This window comes from Ambystoma mexicanum, chromosome 6p (genome assembly GCF_040938575.1).
Source record: "Ambystoma mexicanum isolate Mex_15411 chromosome 6p, UKY_AmexF1_1, whole genome shotgun sequence".
Classification (NCBI taxonomy): domain Eukaryota; kingdom Metazoa; phylum Chordata; class Amphibia; order Caudata; family Ambystomatidae; genus Ambystoma; species Ambystoma mexicanum.
Window position 1 is genome coordinate 1,493,758,065 of NC_090935.1, and position 23,208 is coordinate 1,493,781,272.

The window sequence follows — 23,208 nt, forward strand, 5'->3', positions numbered from 1 at the left end:
AGCAGTGCAGGGGCAGCCTCCACCAGGCCCCCACCCATGTCTACCACCACCCCCACCCCCCAGCAGTGCAGGGGCAGCCTCCACCAGGCCCCCACTCATGTCTCCCATCACCCCCACCCCCCAGCCACCAGGGGCAGACTCCACCAGGCCACCACTAATGTCCCCTATTACCCCCACCCCCCAGCAGTGCAGGGGCAGCCTCCACCAGGCCCCCACTCATGTCCAACTCATGTCTCCCACCACCCTCACCCCCCAGCCACCAGGGGCAGCCTCCACCAGGCCCCCACTCATGTCCCCTTTTACCCCCACCCCCCAGCAGTGCAGGGGCAACCTCCACCAGGCCCCCACTCATGTTTCCCATCACCCCCACCCCCCCAGACACCAGGGGCAGCCTCCACCAGGCCCCCACTCATGTCCCCTATTACCCCCACCCCCCAGCAGTGCAGGGGCAGCCTCCACCAGGCCCCCACTCATGTCTCCCATCACCCCCACCCCCCAGACACCAGGGGCAGCCTCCACCAGGCCCCCACTCATGTCCCCTATTACCCCCACCCCCCAGCAGTGCAGGGGCAGCCTCCACCAGGCCCCACTCATGTCTCCCATCACCCCCACCCCCCAGCCACCAGGGGTAGCCTCCACCAGCCCCCCACTCATGTCCCCTATTACCCCCACCCCCCAGCAGTGCAGGGGCAGCCTCCACCAGGCCCCCACTCATGTCTCCCATCACCCCCGACCCCCAGACACCAGGGGCAGCCTCCACCAGGCCCCCACTCATGTCCCCTATGACCCCCACCCCCAGCAGTGCAGGGGCAGCCTCCACCAGGCCCCACTCATGTCTCCCATCACCCCCACCCCCCAGCCACCAGGGGCAGCCTCCACCAGGCCCCCACTCATGTCCCCTATTACCCCCACCCCCCAGCAGTGCAGGGGCAGCCTCCACCAGGCCCCCACTCATGTCTACCACCACCCCCACCCCCCAGCCAATAGGGGCAGCCTCCACCAGGCCCCCACTCATGTCCCCTATTACCCCCACCCCCCAGCAGTGCAGGGGCAGCCTCCACCAGGCCCCCACTCATGTCCCATATTACCCCCACCCCCCAGCAGTGCAGGGGCAGCCTCCACCAGGCCCCCACTCATGTCTACCACCACCCCCACCCCCCAGCCACCAGGGGCAGCCTCCACCAGGCCCCCACTCATGTCCACTATTACCCCCACCCCCCAGCAGTGCAGGGGCAGCCTCCACCAGGCCCCCACTCATGTCCCCCACCACCCCCCAGCCACCAGGGGCAGCCTCCACCAGGCCCCCACTCATGTCTCCCACCACCCCCACCCCCCAGCAGTGCAGGGGCAGCCTCCACCAGCCCCCCACCCATGTCTACCACCACCCCCACCCACCAGCAGTGCAGGGGCAGCCTCCACCAGGCCCCCACTCATGTCTCCCATCACCCCACCCCCCAGCCACCAGGGGCAGCCTCCACCAGGCCCCCACTCATGTCCCCTATTACCCCCACCCCCCAGCAGTGCAGGGGCAGCCTCCACCAGGCCCCCACTCATGTCCAACTCATGTCTCCCACCACCCCCATCCCCCAGCCACCAGGGGCAGCCTCCACCAGGCCCCCACTCATGTCTCCCTGCACCCCCACCCCCCAGCAGTGCAGGGGCAGCCTCCACCAGGCCCCCACTCATGTCCCCTATTACCCCCACCCCCAGCAGTGCAGGGGCAGCCTCCACCAGGCCCCCACTCATGTCTCCCATCACCCCTACCCCCCAGCCACCAGGGTCAGCCTCCACCAGGCCCCCATGCATGTCCCCTATTACCCCCACCCCCAGCAGTGCAGGGGCAGCCTCCACCAGGCCCCCACTCATGTCTACCACCACCCCCACCCCCCAGCCACCAGGGGCAGCCTCCACCAGGCCCCCACTCATGTCTCCCACCACCCCCACCCCCCAGCAGTGCAGGGGCAGCCTCCACCAGGCCCCAACTCATGTCCCCTATTACCCCCACCCCCCAACAGTGCAGGGGCAGCCTCCACCAGGCCCCCACTCATGTCTCCCACCACCCCCACCCCCCAGCAGTGCAGGGGCAGCCTCCACCAGGCCCCCACCCATGTCTACCACCACCCCCACCCCCCAGCAGTGCAGGGGCAGCCTCCACCAGCCCCCCACTCATGTCCCCTATTACCCCCACCCCCCAGCAGTGCAGGGGCAGCCTCCACCAGGCCCCCACTCATGTCCAACTCATGTCTCCCACCACCCTCACCCCCCAGCCACCAGGGGCAGCCTCCACCAGGCCCCCACTCATGTCCCCTATTACCCCCACCCCCCAGCAGTGCAGGGGCAGCCTCCACCAGGCCCCCACTCATGTCTCCCATCACCCCCACCCCCCAGACACCAGGGGCAGCCTCCACCAGGCCCCCACTCATGTCCCCTATTACCCCCACCCCCCAGCAGTGCAGGGGCAGCCTCCACCAGGCCCCACTCATGTCTCCCATCACCCCCACCCCCCAGCCACCAGGGGTAGCCTCCACCAGCCCCCCACTCATGTCCCCTATTACCCCCACCCCCCAGCAGTGCAGGGGCAGCCTCCACCAGGCCCCCACTCATGTCTCCCATCACCCCCGACCCCCAGACACCAGGGGCAGCCTCCACCAGGCCCCCACTCATGTCCCCTATGACCCCCACCCCCAGCAGTGCAGGGGCAGCCTCCACCAGGCCCCACTCATGTCTCCCATCACCCCCACCCCCCAGCCACCAGGGGCAGCCTCCACCAGGCCCCCACTCATGTCCCCTATTACCCCCACCCCCCAGCAGTGCAGGGGCAGCCTCCACCAGGCCCCCACTCATGTCTACCACCACCCCCACCCCCCAGCCAATAGGGGCAGCCTCCACCAGGCCCCCACTCATGTCTCCCATCACCCCCAGCCCCCAGCCACCAGGGGCAGCCTCCACCAGGCCCCCACTCATGTCCCCTATTACCCCCACCCCCCAGCAGTGCAGGGGCAGCCTCCACCAGGCCCCCACTCATGTCCCATATTACCCCCACCCCCCAGCAGTGCAGGGGCAGCCTCCACCAGGCCCCCACTCAGGTCCCCTATTACCCCCACGCCCCAGCAGTGCAGGGGCAGCCTCCACCAGGCCCCCACTCATGTCTACCACCACCCCCACCCCCCAGCCACCAGGGGCAGCCTCCACCAGGCCCCCACTCATGTCCACTATTACCCCCACCCCCCAGCAGTGCAGGGGCAGCCTCCACCAGGCCCCAACTCATGTCCCCTATTACCCCCACCCCCCAACAGTGCAGGGGCAGCCTCCACCAGGCCCCCACTCATGTCTCCCACCACCCCCACCCCCCAGCAGTGCAGGGGCAGCCTCCACCAGGCCCCCACCCATGTCTACCACCACCCCCACCCCCCAGCAGTGCAGGGGCAGCCTCCACCAGCCCCCCACTCATGTCGCCTATTACCCCCACCCCCCAGCAGTGCAGGGGCAGCCTCCACCAGGCCCCCACTCATGTCCAACTCATGTCTCCCACCACCCTCACCCCCCAGCCACCAGGGGCAGCCTCCACCAGGCCCCCACTCATGTCCCCTATTACCCCCACCCCCCAGCAGTGCAGGGGCAGCCTCCACCAGGCCCCCACTCATGTCTCCCATCACCCCCACCCCCCAGACACCAGGGGCAGCCTCCACCAGGCCCCCACTCATGTCCCCTATTACCCCCACCCCCAGCAGTGCAGGGGCAGCCTCCACCAGGCCCCACTCATGTCTCCCATCACCCCCACCCCCCAGCCACCAGGGGTAGCCTCCACCAGCCCCCCACTCATGTCCCCTATTACCCCCACCCCCCAGCAGTGCAGGGGCAGCCTCCACCAGGCCCCCACTCATGTCTCCCATCACCCCCGACCCCCAGACACCAGGGGCAGCCTCCACCAGGCCCCCACTCATGTCCCCTATGACCCCCACCCCCAGCAGTGCAGGGGCAGCCTCCACCAGGCCCCACTCATGTCTCCCATCACCCCCACCCCCCAGCCACCAGGGGGAGCCTCCACCAGGCCCCCACTCATGTCCCCTATTACCCCCACCCCCCAGCAGTGCAGGGGCAGCCTCCACCAGGCCCCCACTCATGTCTACCACCACCCCCACCCCCCAGCCAATAGGGGCAGCCTCCACCAGGCCCCCACTCATGTCTCCCATCACCCCCAGCCCCCAGCCACCAGGGGCAGCCTCCACCAGGCCCCCACTCATGTCCCCTATTACCCCCACCCCCCAGCAGTGCAGGGGCAGCCTCCACCAGGCCCCCACTCATGTCCCATATTACCCCCACCCCCCAGCAGTGCAGGGGCAGCCTCCACCAGGCCCCCACTCAGGTCCCCTATTACCCCCACGCCCCAGCAGTGCAGGGGCAGCCTCCACCAGGCCCCCACTCATGTCTACCACCACCCCCACCCCCCAGCCACCAGGGGCAGCCTCCACCAGGCCCCCACTCATGTCCACTATTACCCCCACCCCCCAGCAGTGCAGGGGCAGCCTCCACGAGGACCCCACTCATGTCCCCCACCACCCCCACCCCCCAGCCACCAGGGGCAGCCTCCACCAGGCCCCCACTCATGTCTCCCACCACCCCCACCCCCCAGCAGTGCAGGGGCAGCCTCCACCAGGCCCCCACCCATGTCTACCACCACCCCCACTCACCAGCAGTGCAGGGGCAGCCTCCACCAGGCCCCCACTCATGTCTCCCATCACCCCACCCCCCAGCCACCAGGGGCAGCCTCCACCAGGCCCCCACTCATGTCCCCTATTACCCCCACCCCCCAGCAGTGCAGGGGCAGCCTCCACCAGGCCCCCACTCATGTCCAACTCATGTCTCCCACCACCCCCATCCCCCAGCCACCAGGGGCAGCCTCCACCAGGCCCCCACTCATGTCTCCCTGCACCCCACCCCCCAGCAGTGCAGGGGCAGCCTCCACCAGGCCCCCACTCATGTCCCCTATTACCCCCACCCCCCAGCAGTGCAGGGGCAGCCTCCACCAGGCCCCCACTCATGTCTCCCATCACCCCTACCCCCCAGCCACCAGGGGCAGCCTCCACCAGGCCCCCATGCATGTCCCCTATTACCCCCACCCCCAGCAGTGCAGGGGCAGCCTCCACCAGGCCCCCACTCGTGTCTACCACCACCCCCACCCCCCAGCCACCAGGGGCAGCCTCCACCAGGCCCCCACTCATGTCTCCCACCACCCCCACCCCCCAGCAGTGCAGGGGCAGCCTCCACCAGGCCCCCACTCATGTCCCCTATTACCCCCACCCCCCAACAGTGCAGGGGCAGCCTCCACCAGGCCCCCACTCATGTCTCCCACCACCCCCACCCCCCAGCAGTGCAGGGGCAGCCTCCACCAGGCCCCCACCCATGTCTACCACCACCCCCACCCCCCAGCAGTGCAGGGGCAGCCTCCACCAGGCCCCCACTCATGTCTCCCATCACCCCCACCCCCCAGCCACCAGGGGCAGACTCCACCAGGCCACCACTCATGTCCCCTATTACCCCCACCCCCCAGCAGTGCAGGGGCAGCCTCCACCAGGCCCCCACTCATGTCCAAATCATGTCTCCCACCACCCTCACCCCCCAGCCACCAGGGGCAGCCTCCACCAGGCCCCCACTCATGTACCCTATTACCCCCACCCCCCAGCAGTGCAGGGGCAGCCCCCACCAGGCCCCCACGCATGTCTCCATGCACCCCCACCCCCCAGCAGTGCAGGGGCAGCCTCCACCAGGCCCCCACTCATGTCATCCATCACCCCCACCCCCCAGCCACCAGGGGCAGCCTCCACCAGGGCCCCACTCATGTCCCCTATTACCCCCACCCCCCAGCAGTGCAGGGGCAGCCTCCACCAGGCCCCCACTCATGTCTACCACCACCCCCACCCCCCAGCCACCAGGGGCAGCCTCCACCAGGCCCCCACTCATGTCCAACTCATGTCTCCCACCACCCCCATCCCCCAGCCACCAGGGGCAGCCTCCACCAGGCCCCCACTCATGTCTCCCTGCACCCCACCCCCCAGCAGTGCAGGGGCAGCCTCCACCAGGCCCCCACTCATGTCCCCTATTACCCCCACCCCCCAGCAGTGCAGGGGCAGCCTCCACCAGGCCCCCACTCATGTCTCCCATCACCCCTACCCCCCAGCCACCAGGGGCAGCCTCCACCAGGCCCCCATGCATGTCCCCTATTACCCCCACCCCCAGCAGTGCAGGGGCAGCCTCCACCAGGCCCCCACTCGTGTCTACCACCACCCCCACCCCCCAGCCACCAGGGGCAGCCTCCACCAGGCCCCCACTCATGTCTCCCACCACCCCCACCCCCCAGCAGTGCAGGGGCAGCCTCCACCAGGCCCCCACTCATGTCCCCTATTACCCCCACCCCCCAACAGTGCAGGGGCAGCCTCCACCAGGCCCCCACTCATGTCTCCCACCACCCCCACCCCCCAGCAGTGCAGGGGCAGCCTCCACCAGGCCCCCACCCATGTCTACCACCACCCCCACCCCCCAGCAGTGCAGGGGCAGCCTCCACCAGGCCCCCACTCATGTCTCCCATCACCCCCACCCCCCAGCCACCAGGGGCAGACTCCACCAGGCCACCACTCATGTCCCCTATTACCCCCACCCCCCAGCAGTGCAGGGGCAGCCTCCACCAGGCCCCCACTCATGTCCAAATCATGTCTCCCACCACCCTCACCCCCCAGCCACCAGGGGCAGCCTCCACCAGGCCCCCACTCATGTACCCTATTACCCCCACCCCCCAGCAGTGCAGGGGCAGCCCCCACCAGGCCCCCACGCATGTCTCCATGCACCCCCACCCCCCAGCAGTGCAGGGGCAGCCTCCACCAGGCCCCCACTAATGTCATCCATCACCCCCACCCCCCAGCCACCAGGGGCAGCCTCCACCAGGGCCCCACTCATGTCCCCTATTACCCCCACCCCCCAGCAGTGCAGGGGCAGCCTCCACCAGGCCCCCACTCATGTCTACCACCACCCCCACCCCCCAGCCACCAGGGGCAGCCTCCACCAGGCCCCCACTCATGTCTCCCTGCACCCCCACCCCCCAGCCACAAGGGGCAGCCTCCACCAGGCCCCCACCCATGTCTCCCACCACCCCCACCCCCCAGCCACCAGGGGCAGCCTCCACCAGGCCCCCACCCATGTCTACCACCACCCCCACCCCCCAGCAGTGCAGGGGCAGCCTCCACCAGGCCCCCACTCATGTCTACCATCACCCCCACCCCCCAGCCACCATGGGCATCCTCCACCAGGCCCCCACTCATGTCTCCCTGCACCCCCACCCCCCAGCCACCAGGGGCAGCCTCCACCAGGCCCCCACCCATGTCTCCCACCACCCCCACGCCCCAGCCACCAGGGCCAGCCTCCACCAGGCCCCCACCCATGTCGACCACCACCCCCACCCCCCAGCAGTGCAGGGGCAGCCTCCACCAGGCCCCCACTCATGTCTACCACCACCCCCACCCCCCAGCCACCAGGGGCAGCCTCCACCAGGCCCCCACTCATGTCTCCCTGCACCCACACCCCCCAGCAGTGCAGGGGCAGCCTCCACCAGGCCCCCACTCATGTCTCCCATCACCCCCACCCCCCAGACACCAGGGGCAGCCTCCACCAGGCTCCCACTCATGTCCCCTATTACCCCCACCCCCCAGCAGTGCAGGGGAAGCCTCCACCAGGCCCCCACTCATGTCTCCCATCACCCCCACCCCCCTGCCACCAGGGGCAGCCTCCACCAGGCCCCCACTCATGTCCCCTATTACCCCCACCCCCGAGCAGTGCAGGGGCAGCCTCCACCAGGCCCCCACTCATGTCTACCACCACCCCCACCCTCCAGCCACCAGGGGCAGCCTCCACCAGGCCCCCACTCATGTCTCCCATCACCCCCACACCCCTGCCACCAGGGGCAGCCTCCACCAGGCCCCCACTCATGTCCCCTATTACCCCCACCCACCAGCAGTGCAGGGGCAGCCTCCACCAGGCCCCCACTCATGTCCCCTATTACCCCCACCCCCCAGCAGTGCAGGGGCAGCCTCCACCAGGCCCCCACTCATGTCCCTTATTACCCCCACCCCCCAGCAGTGCAGGGGCAGCCTCCACCAGGCCCCAACTCATGTCTACCACCACCCCCACCCCCCAGCCACCAGGGGCAGCCTCCACCAGGCCCCCACTCATGTCCCCTATTACCCCCACCCCCCAGCAGTGCAGGGGCAGCCTCCACCAGGCCCCCACTCATGTCCCCATGCACCCCCACCCCCCAGCAATGCAGGGGCAGCCTCCACCAGGCCGCCACTCATGTCTCCCATCACCCCCACCCCCCAGCCACCAGGGGCAGCCTCCACCAGGCCCCCACTCATGTCCCCTATTACCCCAACCCCCAGCAGTGCAGGGGCAGCCTCCACCAGTCCCCTACTCATGTCTCCCAGCACCCCCACCCCCCAGCAGTGCAGGGGCAGCCTCCACCAGGCCCCCACTCATGTCTCCCACCACCCCCACCCCCCAGCCACCAGGGGCAGCCTCCACCAGGCCCCCACTCATGTCTCCCACCACCCCCACCCCCCAGCAGTGGAGGGGCAGCCTCCACCAGGCCCCATCCCATGTCTACCACCACCCCCACCCACCAGCAGTACAGGGGCAGCCCCCACCAGGTCCCCACTCATGTCTCCCATCACCCCACCCCCAGCCACCAGGGGCAGCCTCCACCAGGCCCCCATTCATGTCCCCTATTACCCCCACCCCCAGCAGTGCAGGTGCAGCCTCCACCAGGCCCCCACTCATGTCCAACTCATGTCTCCCACCACCCCCACCCCCCAGCCACCAGGGGCAGCCTCTACCAGGCCCCCACTCATGTCTCCCTGCACCCCCACCCCCCAGCAGTGCAGGGGCAGCCTCCACCAGGCCCCCACTCATGTCTCCCATCACCCCCACCCCCAGCCACCAGGGGCAGCCTCCACCAGGCCCCCACTCATGTCCCCTATTACCCCCACCCCCAAGCAGTGCAGGGGCAGCCTCCACCAGGCCCCCACTCATGTCTCCCATCACCCCCACCCCCCAGCCACCAGGGGCAGCCTCCACCAGGCCCCCACTCATGTCCCCTATTACCCCCACCCCCAAGCAGTGCAGGGGCAGCGTCCACCAGGCCCCCACTCATGTCTACCTCCACCCCCACCCCCCAGCCACCAGGGGCAGCCTCCACCAGGCCCCCACTCATGCCTCCCATCACCCCCACCCCCCACCCACCATGGGTAGCCTCCACCAGGCCCCCACTCATGTCCCCTATTACCCTCACCCCCCAGCAGTGCAGGGAAAGCCTCCACCAGGCCCCCACTCATGTCCCCTATAACCCCCACCCCCCAGCAGTGCAGGGGCAGCCTCCACCAGGCCCCCACTCATGTCCCCTATTACCCCCACCCCCCAGCAGTGCAGGGGCAGCCTCCAACAGGCCCCCACTCATGTCTACCACCACCCCCACCCCCTAGCCAACAGGGGCAGCCTCCACCAGGCCCCCACTCATGTCCCCTATTACCCCACCCCCCAGCAGTGCAGGGGCAGCCTCCACCAAGCCCCCACTCATGTCCCCATGCACCCCCACCCCCAGCAGTGCAAGGGCAGCCTCTACCAGGCCCCCACTCATGTCTCCCATCACCCCCACCCCCCAGCCACCAGGGGCAGCCTCCACCAGGCCCCCACTCATGTCCCCTATTATCCCCACCCCCCAGCAGTGCAGGGGCAGCCTCCACCAGGCCCCCACTCATGTCTACTGTTAGGCGGAAACCTGTGCAGTTCCCTCTGGGACCACTGCAAAAGATTTAGGACTACAGGTGTTTGGCAGTAAACCCACTTGGTAGCAGTCTGCACCACACAGATTCATTGTTGGTAGCTGTGGCTGAGCAGTCAGACCTCTCTCAAGAAGAGTTAAGCAGTATGTGGAGTATACAAGATAGGGCAATTCTTCACAGTAAGACAAGCAAACACGTAACGAGACTCAGTGTAAAGATATTAAGGTATTTATTTATAACGAAACATCTATCAAAAACACCAAGGCACTATCACGGCAAACAAATCAATCACAATTACTCTATGAAGAAGAAACGATCAATCCCCCTAGCAATATGTCGACAAGTCTAGGTTTTACCGGCACCACTTATTTACAGACAGAGGTGTATGCCTCAACCTAGATGGCACTCTAATATTAGTTAGGACAGGAGAGAAAAATAGGCAGGTTACGAAATCAATACAGTTCAATACTTCGCGGGAAAAATGCAAGGCAAGACGGCAAGAACCACAATAGATCATAAAGTTCAGAGGCCAGGCCCACTCGGAGAAGGATAGGCGATATGTCCCAAAAGTCTCTTAGTGGAAATGCGTTCCAGTCTTTGTAGCAAATTGTTATCGGCAGATTGAACTAGTTCAGAAAAATATGTGAGAAAGCTTGGAGGCGACCCAACGGAAAGGAGAGGATTAAGTCACCTCACTCGAACCGATCGAAAGGGAAGCCAGGCGGACACGGTACCTTGTTGTGGAGGGCAGCTCCAGCGGGGGCAGGTGTTCCTGGTGGTGGATGCACGTCGGGTCTTTGCCAAATGTAGAGATGATCTTGTCGTCGAAGAAAAGTGAAGTCCGGTGCACCACCAGGGAAGAGACCAGCCGCGGAGTGCTCCGTCACAAGGCACCACCTTTTGGTTGCGGTACAGGGGTAGTGGCTATCCGGTTGCCGAGGTGCTCTGCACGGTCAATTCGACCACTGCGTCCTGAGGCGAATAACAAGCAAAGGGGACTGGTTTTTCCCACCAGCCAGGGGAAGAGACTCTCTGGCAGGGAGATCTCCTCTGTCGTCGGGAAGTGGTGAGTCGGTTCCGCAGGGCTCCACCGCAGGTGTCGTCGTGCAGGTCGGCTCAGCGTTACCCTCGTCGGATTCTTAGGTCCTGTGGCGACTTCTGAAGATCCAGTCCCAAAAGCCCTGATTTTATGCAGAAAACCCCCATTCATTCAGCCTAGCTGTCAATCAACACATGCTAAGTGGTGAGCGGGGAGGCTCACCACTTGGGCCAATCACTCCAGAGTGCGACCGGAGTTGGCAGGGCAACTCGGTCCAGGGTGCCTAAACCCCCTCCCACACCCCTGTGGTAACCCAGACAGAATGGCACCACTTTGGAGGGTCTCTGTACAGAGCCCGCCAAAAGTGGAACAAAGGGCTCGACCTTTGGTTTAGGAGTCACAGAGACGAACACAGACGCCATTTTACAAACCGAGTTCTGGCAGAAGATACCATCCGATAAACTTATTTCAGATAAGTAGATCGGTGGTACGTTAGAGATTAACGAGAAAAAGTATCAATCTCCAACAATGGGACGAATCCCATGGGGTTATTTTCGGGGTCGAACATAACAAGTAGTTTCCACTGCCACCAGCCAAAACTCGACGAGGGGGGACGGGACAGTGCCCCCTCGAATAACAGATCCAGGAGTAATCGAATTACCCCTACTAGTACGTGCACAATAAGATGGTTTGTACTAGTTCTGTTAGTAAATTTAGGTCTAGTAAAGCCAATGGTGACTTTACATGCCCGAGGAGACAGTAGTCAGTCCCCGGGTATGGAGTCTATGGTGGAGGCCCGCTAGGACGCCCCAGTGTTACGGCACGTAGGGTGCGGTTTAACACACATAGAAAAACATATGAGACCCTATGGAGTAAAAGACCCCATAGCCCATAGAACACATTGACATTCAAAGGAATTACCCACATACATGTCCAAGAGTGGGAGAAAAAGAGTCTCACTCTTGGCAGGATGGAAAAAACAAACTCCAGAAATCCAGCAAAGCTGCTGGGGCACTCACTAGGTTAGGAAATTCAGCCTAAACAGAATTCTCCCTAACACTCGCCCCCCCAGACTAAGGGACAGGAGGATTTAATCCACTCCTGGATGAATCTCATACCTCTAGTCGATGACATACATCCTAGAGAGACCATCAGCATTTTGGTGGTGACACCCTGACCTGTGCTCAACGGTGAAATCAAACCCTTGCAGGCAGATCGACCATCTGAATAGTTTTGGGTTTTCCCCTTTCATTTGCATTAACCATCTCAAGGGTTGGTGGTCAGTCTGAATGACAAAAGTAGAACCATACATGTACGGCCTAAACTTCTTCAGAGCCCACACGATAGCAAAGCACTCTCTTTCGATTGTTGCCTACCTTGTTTCAGGATCCTTCAGCTTGCGGCTGATGAAGCAAACGGGGTGCTCCCTACCTTTCCCATCCAGTTGACTGAGTATGGCACCTATTCCTACTTTTGAAGCATCTGTCTGCACAATGGAGTGTTGGCGGTAATCAGGAGCTCTGAGTACTGGGGCTTGGCAAAGAGCCTTTTTCAGGTTTTCAAAAGCCTGATGGCACTCCTCGTTCCATCTAACCTTTTTAGGAAATTTGGGCGAGGAGATGACATTCAGTGGAGAAGCTATGGTCTCATAGTTCTCTATGAAATTCCTGTAATACCCAGTGAGGCCTAGGAAGGCTCCCACTTGGGTTTGAGTAGTCGGTGTTGTCCAATTTTGCACAGCTTCAATCTTACTGAGCAAAGGCCTTATTTCTCCACCTCCTACCTCATGTCCAAGATAGACTACCTTACTCTGTCCAATTTGGCATTTACTCGCCTTTATGGTCAGATTGGCTCGTCCAAGAGCCTGCAAAACATCTCTCAGGTGGGTTACATTTTCTTCCCAGGAATTGCTGAACACTGCGATGTCATCCAAGTATGCCATGCAGAAGTCCTCCATCCCATTCAGAACCTGGTTTACCATCCGTTGAAACGTAGCAGGTGCATTCTTCAATCCGAAAGGCATTACCTTAAACTGGTATAAGACAACGGGGGTAGAAAATGCAGTTTTCTCCTTGGCATGGTCTGTCAGGGCTATTTGCCAATAGCCTGACGTTAAGCCAAATGTGCTTACCCCCACCCCCGAGCAGTGCAGGGGCAGCCTCCACCAGGCCCCCACTCATGTCTACCACCACCCCCACCCCCCAGCCACCAGGGGCAGCCTCCACCAGGCCCCCACTCATGTCTACCACCAACCCCACCCCCCAGCAGTGCAGGGGCAGCCTCCACCAGGCCCCCACTCATGTCTCCCATCACCCCCACCCCCCTGCCCCCAGGGGCAGCCTCCACCAGGCCCCCACTCATGTCTCCCTGCACCCCCACCCCCCAGCCACAAGGGGCAGCCTCCACCAGGCCCCCACCCATGTCTCCCACCACCCCCACCCCCCAGCCACCAGGGGCAGCCTCCACCAGGCCCCCACCCATGTCTACCACCACCCCCACCCCCCAGCAGTGCAGGGGCAGCCTCCACCAGGCCCCCACTCATGTCTACCATCACCCCCACCCCCCAGCCACCATGGGCATCCTCCACCAGGCCCCCACTCATGTCTCCCTGCACCCCCACCCCCCAGCCACCAGGGGCAGCCTCCACCAGGCCCCCACCCATGTCTCCCACCACCCCCACGCCCCAGCCACCAGGGCCAGCCTCCACCAGGCCCCCACCCATGTCGACCACCACCCCCACCCCCCAGCAGTGCAGGGGCAGCCTCCACCAGGCCCCCACTCATGTCTACCACCACCCCACCCCCCAGCCACCAGGGGCAGCCTCCACCAGGCCCCCACTCATGTCTCCCTGCACCCACACCCCCCAGCAGTGCAGGGGCAGCCTCCACCAGGCCCCCACTCATGTCTCCCATCACCCCCACCCCCCAGACACCAGGGGCAGCCTCCACCAGGCTCCCACTCATGTCCCCTATTACCCCCACCCCCGAGCAGTGCAGGGGCAGCCTCCACCAGGCCCCCACTCATGTCTCCCATCACCCCCACCCCCCAGACACCAGGGGCAGCCTCCACCAGGCCCCCACTCATGTCCCCTATTACCCCCACCCCCCAGCAGTGCAGGGGCAGCCTCCACCAGGCCCCCACTCATATCCCCATGCACCCCCACCCCCCAGCAATGCAGGGGCAGCCTCCACCAGGCCGCCACTCATGTCTCCCATCACCCCCACCCCCCAGCCACCAGGGGCAGCCTCCACCAGGCCCCCACTCATGTCCCCTATTACCCCCACCCCCGAGCAGTGCAGGGGCAGCCTCCACCAGGCCCCCACTCATGTCTACCACCACCCCCACCCCCCAGCCACCAGGGGCAGCCTCCACCAGGCCCCCACTCATGTCTCCCATCACCCCCACACCCCTGCCACCAGGGGCAGCCTCCACCAGGCCCCCACTCATGTCCCCTATTACCCCCACCCACCAGCAGTGCAGGGGCAGCCTCCACCAGGCCCCCACTCATGTCCCCTATTACCCCCACCCCCCAGCAGTGCAGGGGCAGCCTCCACCAGGCCCCCACTCATGTCCCTTATTACCCCCACCCCCCAGCAGTGCAGGGGCAGCCTCCACCAGGCCCCAACTCATGTCTACCACCACCCCCACCCCCCAGCCACCAGGGGCAGCCTCCACCAGGCCCCCACTCATGTCCCCTATTACCCCCACCCCCCAGCAGTGCAGGGGCAGCCTCCACCAGGCCCCCACTCATATCCCCATGCACCCCCACCCCCCAGCAATGCAGGGGCAGCCTCCACCAGGCCGCCACTCATGTCTCCCATCACCCCCACCCCCCAGCCACCAGGGGCAGCCTCCACCAGGCCCCCACTCATGTCCCCTATTACCCCAACCCCCAGCAGTGCAGGGGCAGCCTCCACCAGTCCCCTACTCATGTCTCCCAGCACCCCCACCCCCCAGCAGTGCAGGGGCAGCCTCCACCAGGCCCCCACTCATGTCTCCCACCACCCCCACCCCCCAGCCACCAGGGGCAGCCTCCACCAGGCCCCCACTCATGTCTCCCACCACCCCCACCCCCCAGCAGTGGAGGGGCAGCCTCCACCAGGCCCCATCCCATGTCTACCACCACCCCCACCCACCAGCAGTGCAGGGGCAGCCCCCACCAGGCCCCCACTCATGTCTCCCATCACCCCACCCCCAGCCACCAGGGGCAGCCTCCACCAGGCCCCCACTCATGTCCCCTATTACCCCCACCCCCAGCAGTGCAGGTGCAGCCTCCACCAGGCCCCCACTCATGTCCAACTCATGTCTCCCACCACCCCCACCCCCCAGCCACCAGGGGCAGCCTCTACCAGGCCCCCACTCATGTCTCCCTGCACCCCCACCCCCCAGCAGTGCAGGGGCAGCCTCCACCAGGCCCCCACTCATGTCTCCCATCACCCCCACCCCCCAGCCACCAGGGGCAGCCTCCACCAGGCCCCCACTCATGTCCCCTATTACCCCCACCCCCAAGCAGTGCAGGGGCAGCCTCCACCAGGCCCCCACTCATGTCTCCCATCACCCCCACCCCCCAGCCACCAGGGGCAGCCTCCACCAGGCCCCCACTCATGTCCCCTATTACCCCCACCCCCCAGCAGTGCAGGGGCAGCGTCCACCAGGCCCCCACTCATGTCTACCTCCACCCCCATCCCCCAGCCACCAGGGGCAGCCTCCACCAGGCCCCCACTCATGTCTCCCATCACCCCCACCCCCCACCCACCATGGGCAGCCTCCACCAGGCCCCCACTCATGTCCCCTATTACCCTCACCCCCCAGCAGTGCAGGGAAAGCCTCCACCAGGCCCCCACTCATGTCCCCTATAACCCCCACCCCCCAGCAGTGCAGGGGCAGCCTCCACCAGGCCCCCACTCATGTCCCCTATTACCCCCACCCCCCAGCAGTGCAGGGGCAGCCTCCAACAGGCCCCCACTCATGTCTACCACCACCCCCACCCCCTAGCCAACAGGGGCAGCCTCCACCAGGCCCCCACTCATGTCCCCTATTACCCCACCCCCCAGCAGTGCAGGGGCAGCCTCCACCAAGCCCCCACTCATGTCCCCATGCACCCCCACCCCCAGCAGTGCAAGGGCAGCCTCTACCAGGCCCCCACTCATGTCTCCCATCACCCCCACCCCCCAGCCACCAGGGGCAGCCTCCACCAGGCCCCCACTCATGTCCCCTATTATCCCCACCCCCCAGCAGTGCAGGGGCAGCCTCCACCAGGCCCCCACTCATGTCTACTGTTAGGCGGAAACCTGTGCAGTTCCCTCTGGGACCACTGCAAAAGATTTAGGACTACAGGTGTTTGGCAGTAAACCCACTTGGTAGCAGTCTGCACCACACAGATTCATTGTTGGTAGCTGTGGCTGAGCAGTCAGACCTCTCTCAAGAAGAGTTAAGCAGTATGTGGAGTATACAAGATAGGGCAATTCTTCACAGTAAGACAAGCAAACACGTAACGAGACTCAGTGTAAAGATATTAAGGTATTTATTTATAACGAAACATCTATCAAAAACACCAAGGCACTATCACGGCAAACAAATCAATCACAATTACTCTATGAAGAAGAAACGATCAATCCCCCTAGCAATATGTCGACAAGTCTAGGTTTTACCGGCACCACTTATTTACAGACAGAGGTGTATGCCTCAACCTAGATGGCACTCTAATATTAGTTAGGACAGGAGAGAAAAATAGGCAGGTTACGAAATCAATACAGTTCAATACTTCGCGGGAAAAATGCAAGGCAAGACGGCAAGAACCACAATAGATCATAAAGTTCAGAGGCCAGGCCCACTCGGAGAAGGATAGGCGATATGTCCCAAAAGTCTCTTAGTGGAAATGCGTTCCAGTCTTTGTAGCAAATTGTTATCGGCAGATTGAACTAGTTCAGAAAAATATGTGAGAAAGCTTGGAGGCGACCCAACGGAAAGGAGAGGATTAAGTCACCTCACTCGAACCGATCGAAAGGGAAGCCAGGCGGACACGGTACCTTGTTGTGGAGGGCAGCTCCAGCGGGGGCAGTTGTTCCTGGTGGTGGATGCACGTCGGGTCTTTGCCAAATGTAGAGATGATCTTGTCGTCGAAGAAAAGTGAAGTCCGGTGCACCACCAGGGAAGAGACCAGCCGCGGAGTGCTCCGTCACAAGGCACCACCTTTTGGTCGCGGTACAGGGGTAGTGGCTATCCGGTTGCCGAGGTGCTCTGCACGGTCAATTCGACCACTGCGTCCTGAGGCGAATAACAAGCAAAGGGGACTGGTTTTTCCCACCAGCCAGGGGAAGAGACTCTCTGGCAGGGAGATCTCCTCTGTCGTCGGGAAGTGGTGAGTCGGTTCCGCAGGGCTCCACCGCAGGTGTCGTCGTGCAGGTCGGCTCAGCGTTACCCTCGTCGGATTCTTAGGTCCTGTGGCGACTTCTGAAGATCCAGTCCCAAAAGCCCTGCTTTTATGCAGAAAACCCCCATTCATTCAGCCTAGCTGTCAATCAACACATGCTAAGTGGTGAGCGGGGAGGCTCACCACTTGGGCCAATCACTCCAGAGTGCGACCGGAGTTGGCAGGGCAACTCGGTCCAGGGTGCCTAAACCCCCTCCCACACCCCTGTGGTAACCCAGACAGAATGGCACCACTTTGGAGGGTCTCTGTACAGAGCCCGCCAAAAGTGGAACGAAGGGCTCGACCTTTGGTTTAGGAGTCACAGAGACGAACACAGACGCCATTTTACAAACCGAGTTCTGGCAGAAGATACCATCCGATAAACTTATTTCAGATAAGTAGATCGGTGGTACGTTAGAGATTAACGAGAAAAAGTATCAATCTCCAACAATGGGACGAATCCCATGGGGTTATTTTCGGGGTCGAACATAACAAGTAGTTTCCACTGCCACCAGCCAAAACTCGACGAGGGGGGACGGGACAGTGCCCCCTCGAATAACAGATCCAGGAGTAATCGAATTACCCCTACTAGTACGTGCACAATAAGATGGTTTGTACTAGTTCTGTTAGTAAAGTTAGGTCTAGTAAAGCCAATGGTGACTTTACATGCCCGAGGAGACAGTAGTCAGTCCCCGGGTATGGAGTCTATGGTGGAGGCCCGCTAGGACGCCCCAGTGTTACGGCACGTAGGGTGCGGTTTAACACACATAGAAAAACATATGAGACCCTATGGAGTAAAAGACCCCATAGCCCATAGAACACATTGACATTCAAAGGAATTACCCACATACATGTCCAAGAGTGGGAGAAAAAGAGTCTCACTCTTGGCAGGATGGAAAAAACAAACTCCAGAAATCCAGCAAAGCTGCTGGGGCACTCACTAGGTTAGGAAATTCAGCCTAAACAGAATTCTCCCTAACACTCGCCCCCCCAGACTAAGGGACAGGAGGATTTAATCCACTCCTGGATGAATCTCATACCTCTAGTCGATGACATACATCCTAGAGAGACCATCAGCATTTTGGTGGTGACACCCTGACCTGTGCTCAACGGTGAAATCAAACCCTTGCAGGCAGATCGACCATCTCAATAGTTTTGGGTTTTCCCCTTTCATTTGCATTAACCATCTCAAGGGTTGGTGGTCAGTCTGAATGACAAAAGTAGAACCATACATGTACGGCCTAAACTTCTTCAGAGCCCACACGATAGCAAAGCACTCTCTTTCGATTGTTGCCTACCTTGTTTCAGGATCCTTCAGCTTGCGGCTGATGAAGCAAACGGGGTGCTCCCTACCTTTCCCATCCAGTTGACTGAGTATGGCACCTATTCCTACTTTTGAAGCATCTGTCTGCACAATGGAGTGTTGGCGGTAATCAGGAGCTCTGAGTACTGGGGCTTGGCAAAGAGCCTTTTTCAGGTTTTCAAAAGCCTGATGGCACTCCTCGTTCCATCTAACCTTTTTAGGAAATTTGGGCGAGGAGATGACATTCAGTGGAGAAGCTATGGTCTCATAGTTCTCTATGAAATTCCTGTAATACCCAGTGAGGCCTAGGAAGGCTCCCACTTGGGTTTGAGTAGTCGGTGTTGTCCAATTTTGCACAGCTTCAATCTTACTGAGCAAAGGCCTTATTTCTCCACCTCCTACCTCATGTCCAAGATAGACTACCTTACTCTGTCCAATTTGGCATTTACTCGCCTTTATGGTCAGATTGGCTCGTCCAAGAGCCTGCAAAACATCTCTCAGGTGGGTTACATTTTCTTCCCAAGAATTGCTGAACACTGCGATGTCATCCAAGTATGCCATGCAGAAGTCCTCCATCCCATTCAGAACCTGGTTTACCATCCGTTGAAACGTAGCAGGTGCATTCTTCAATCCGAAAGGCATTACCTTAAACTGGTATAAGACAACGGGGGTAGAAAATGCAGTTTTCTCCTTGGCATGGTCTGTCAGGGCTATTTGCCAATAGCCTGACGTTAAGCCAAATGTGCTTACCCCCACCCCCGAGCAGTGCAGGGGCAGCCTCCACCAGGCCCCCACTCATGTCTACCACCACCCCCACCCCCCAGCCACCAGGGGCAGCCTCCACCAGGCCCCCACTCATGTCTCCCATCACCCCCACCCCCCTGCCCCCAGGGGCAGCCTCCACCAGGCCCCCACTCATGTCCCCTATTACCCCCACCCACCAGCAGTGCAGGGGCAGCCTCCACCAGGCCCCCACTCATGTCCCCTATTACCCCCACCCCCCAGCAGTGCAGGGGCAGCCTCCACCAGGCCCCCACTCATGTCCCTTATTACCCCCACCCCCCAGCAGTGCAGGGGCAGCCTCCACCAGGCCCCAACTCATGTCTACCACCACCCTCACCCCCCAGCCACCAGGGGCAGCCTCCACCAGGCCCCCACTCATGTCCCCTATTACCCCCACCCCCCAGCAGTGCAGGGGCAGCCTCCACCAGGCCCCCACTCATGTCCCCATGCACCCCCACCCCCCAGCAATGCAGGGGCAGCCTCCACCAGGCCGCCACTCATGTCTCCCATCACCCCCACCCCCCAGCCACCAGGGGCAGCCTCCACCAGGCCCCCACTCATGTCCCCTATTACCCCAACCCCCAGCAGTGCAGGGGCAGCCTCCACCAGTCCCCTACTCATGTCTCCCAGCACCCCCACCCCCCAGCAGTGCAGGGGCAGCCTCCACCAGGCCCCCACTCATGTCTCCCACCACCCCCACCCCCCAGCCACCAGGGGCAGCCTCCACCAGGCCCCCACTCATGTCTCCCACCACCCCCACCCCCCAGCAGTGGAGGGGCAGCCTCCACCAGGCCCCATCCCATGTCTACCACCACCCCCACCCACCAGCAGTGCAGGGGCAGCCCCCACCAGGCCCCCACTCATGTCTCCCATCACCCCACCCCCCAGCCACCAGGGGCAGCCTCCACCAGGCCCCCACTCATGTCCCCTATTACCCCCACCCCCAGCAGTGCAGGTGCAGCCTCCACCAGGCCCCCACTCATGTCCAACTCATGTCTCCCACCACCCCCACCCCCCAGCCACCAGGGGCAGCCTCTACCAGGCCCCCACTCATGTCTCCCTGCACCCCCACCCCCCAGCAGTGCAGGGGCAGCCTCCACCAGGCCCCCACTCATGTCTCCCATCACCCCCACCCCCCAGCCACCAGGGGCAGCCTCCACCAGGCCCCCACTCATGTCCCCTATTACCCCCACCCCCAAGCAGTGCAGGGGCAGCCTCCACCAGGCCCCCACTCATGTCTCCCATCACCCCCACCCCCCAGCCACCAGGGGCAGCCTCCACCAGGCCCCCACTCATGTCCCCTATTACCCCCACCCCCCAGCAGTGCAGGGGCAGCGTCCACCAGGCCCCCACTCATGTCTACCTCCACCCCCACCCCCCAGCCACCAGGGGCAGCCTCCACCAGGCCCCCACTCATGTCTCCCATCACCCCCACCCCCCAGCCACCAGGGGCAGCCTCCACCAGGCCCCCACTCATGTCCCCTATTACCCTCACCCCCCAGCAGTGCAGGGAAAGCCTCCACCAGGCCCCCACTCATGTCCCCTATAACCCCCACCCCCCAGCAGTGCAGGGGCAGCCTCCACCAGGCCCCCACTCATGTCCCCTATTACCCCCACCCCCAGCAGTGCAGGGGCAGCCTCCAACAGACCCCCACTCATGTCTACCACCACCCCCACCCCCCTAGCCAACAGGGGCAGCCTCCACCAGGCCCCCACTCATGTCCCCTATTACCCCACCCCCCAGCAGTGCAGGGGCAGCCTCCACCAAGCCCCCACTCATGTCCAACTCATGTCTCCCACCACCCCCACCCCCCAGCCACCAGGGGCAGCCTCTACCAGGCCCCCACTCATGTCTCCCTGCACCCCCACCCCCCAGCAGTGCAGGGGCAGCCTCCACCAGACCCCCACTCATGTCTCCCATCACCCCCACCCCCAGCCACCAGGGGCAGCCTCCACCAGGCCCCCACTCATGTCCCCTATTACCCCCACCCCCAAGCAGTGCAGGGGCAGCCTCCACCAGGCCCCCACTCATGTCTCCCATCACCCCCACCCCCCAGCCACCAGGGGCAGCCTCCACCAGGCCCCCACTCATGTCCCCTATTACCCCCACCCCCCAGCAGTGCAGGGGCAGCATCCACCAGGCCCCCACTCATGTCTACCTCCACCCCCACCCACCAGCAGTGCAGGGGCAGCCCCCACCAGGCCCCCACTCATGTCTCCCATCACCCCACCCCCAGACACCAGGGGCAGCCTCCACCAGGCCCCCACTCATGTCCCCTATTACCCCCACCCCCAGCAGTGCAGGTGCAGCCTCCACCAGGCCCCCACTCATGTCCAACTCATGTCTCCCACCACCCCCACCCCCCAGCCACCAGGGGCAGCCTCTACCAGGCCCCCACTCATGTCTCCCTGCACCCCCAGCCCCCAGCAGTGCAGGGGCAGCCTCCACCAGGCCCCCACTCATGTCTCCCATCACCCCCACCCCCCAGCCACCAGGGGCAGCCTCCACCAGGCCCCCACTCATGTCCCCTATTACCCCCACCCCCAAGCAGTGCAGGGGCAGCCTCCATCAGGCCCCCACTCATGTCTCCCATCACCCCCACCCCCCAGCCACCAGGGGCAGCCTCCACCAGGCCCCCACTCATGTCCCCTATTACCCCCACCCCCCAGCAGTGCAGGGGCAGCGTCCACCAGGCCCCCACTCATGTCTACCTCCACCCCCACCCCCCAGCCACCAGGGGCAGCCTCCACCAGGCCCCCACTCATGTCTCCCATCACCCCCACCCCCCAGCCACCAGGGGCAGCCTCCACCATGCCCCCACTCATGTCTCCTATTACCCTCACCCCCCAGCAGTGCAGGGAAAGCCTCCACCAGGCCCCCACTCATGTCCCCTATAACCCCCACCCCCCAGCAGTGCAGGGGCAGCCTCCACCAGGCCCCCACCCATGTCCCCTATTACCCCCACCCCCCAGCAGTGCAGGGGCAGCCTCCAACAGGCCCCCACTCATGTCTACCACCACCCCCACCCCCCTAGCCAACAGGGGCAGCCTCCACCAGGCCCCCACTCATGTCCCCTATTACCCCACCCCCCAGCAGTGCAGGGGCAGCCTCCACCAAGCCCCCACTCATGTCCCCATGCACCCCCACCCCCAGCAGTGCAAGGGCAGCCTCTACCAGGCCCCCACTCATGTCTCCCATCACCCCCACCCCCCAGCCACCAGGGGCAGCCTCCACCAGGCCCCCACTCATGTCCCCTATTATCCCCACCCCCCAGCAGCGCAGGGGCAGCCTCCACCAGGCCCCCACTCATGTCTACTGTTAGGCGGAAACCTGTGCAGTTCCCTCTGGGACCACTGCAAAAGATTTAGGACTACAGGTGTTTGGCAGTAAACCCACTTGGTAGCAGTCTGCACCACACAGATTCATTGTTGGTAGCTGTGGCTGAGCAGTCAGACCTCTCTCAAGAAGAGTTAAGCAGTATGTGGAGTATACAAGATAGGGCAATTCTTCACAGTAAGACAAGCAAACACGTAACGAGACTCAGTGTAAAGATATTAAGGTATTTATTTATAACGAAACATCTATCAAAAACACCAAGGCACCATCACGGCAAACAAATCAATCACAATTACTCTATGAAGAAGAAACGATCAATCCCCCTAGCAATATGTCGACAAGTCTAGGTTTTACCGGCACCACTTATTTACAGACAGAGGTGTATGCCTCAACCTAGATGGCACTCTAATATTAGTTAGGACAGGAGAGAAAAATAGGCAGGTTACGAAATCAATACAGTTCAATACTTCGCGGGAAAAATGCAAGGCAAGACGGCAAGAACCACAATAG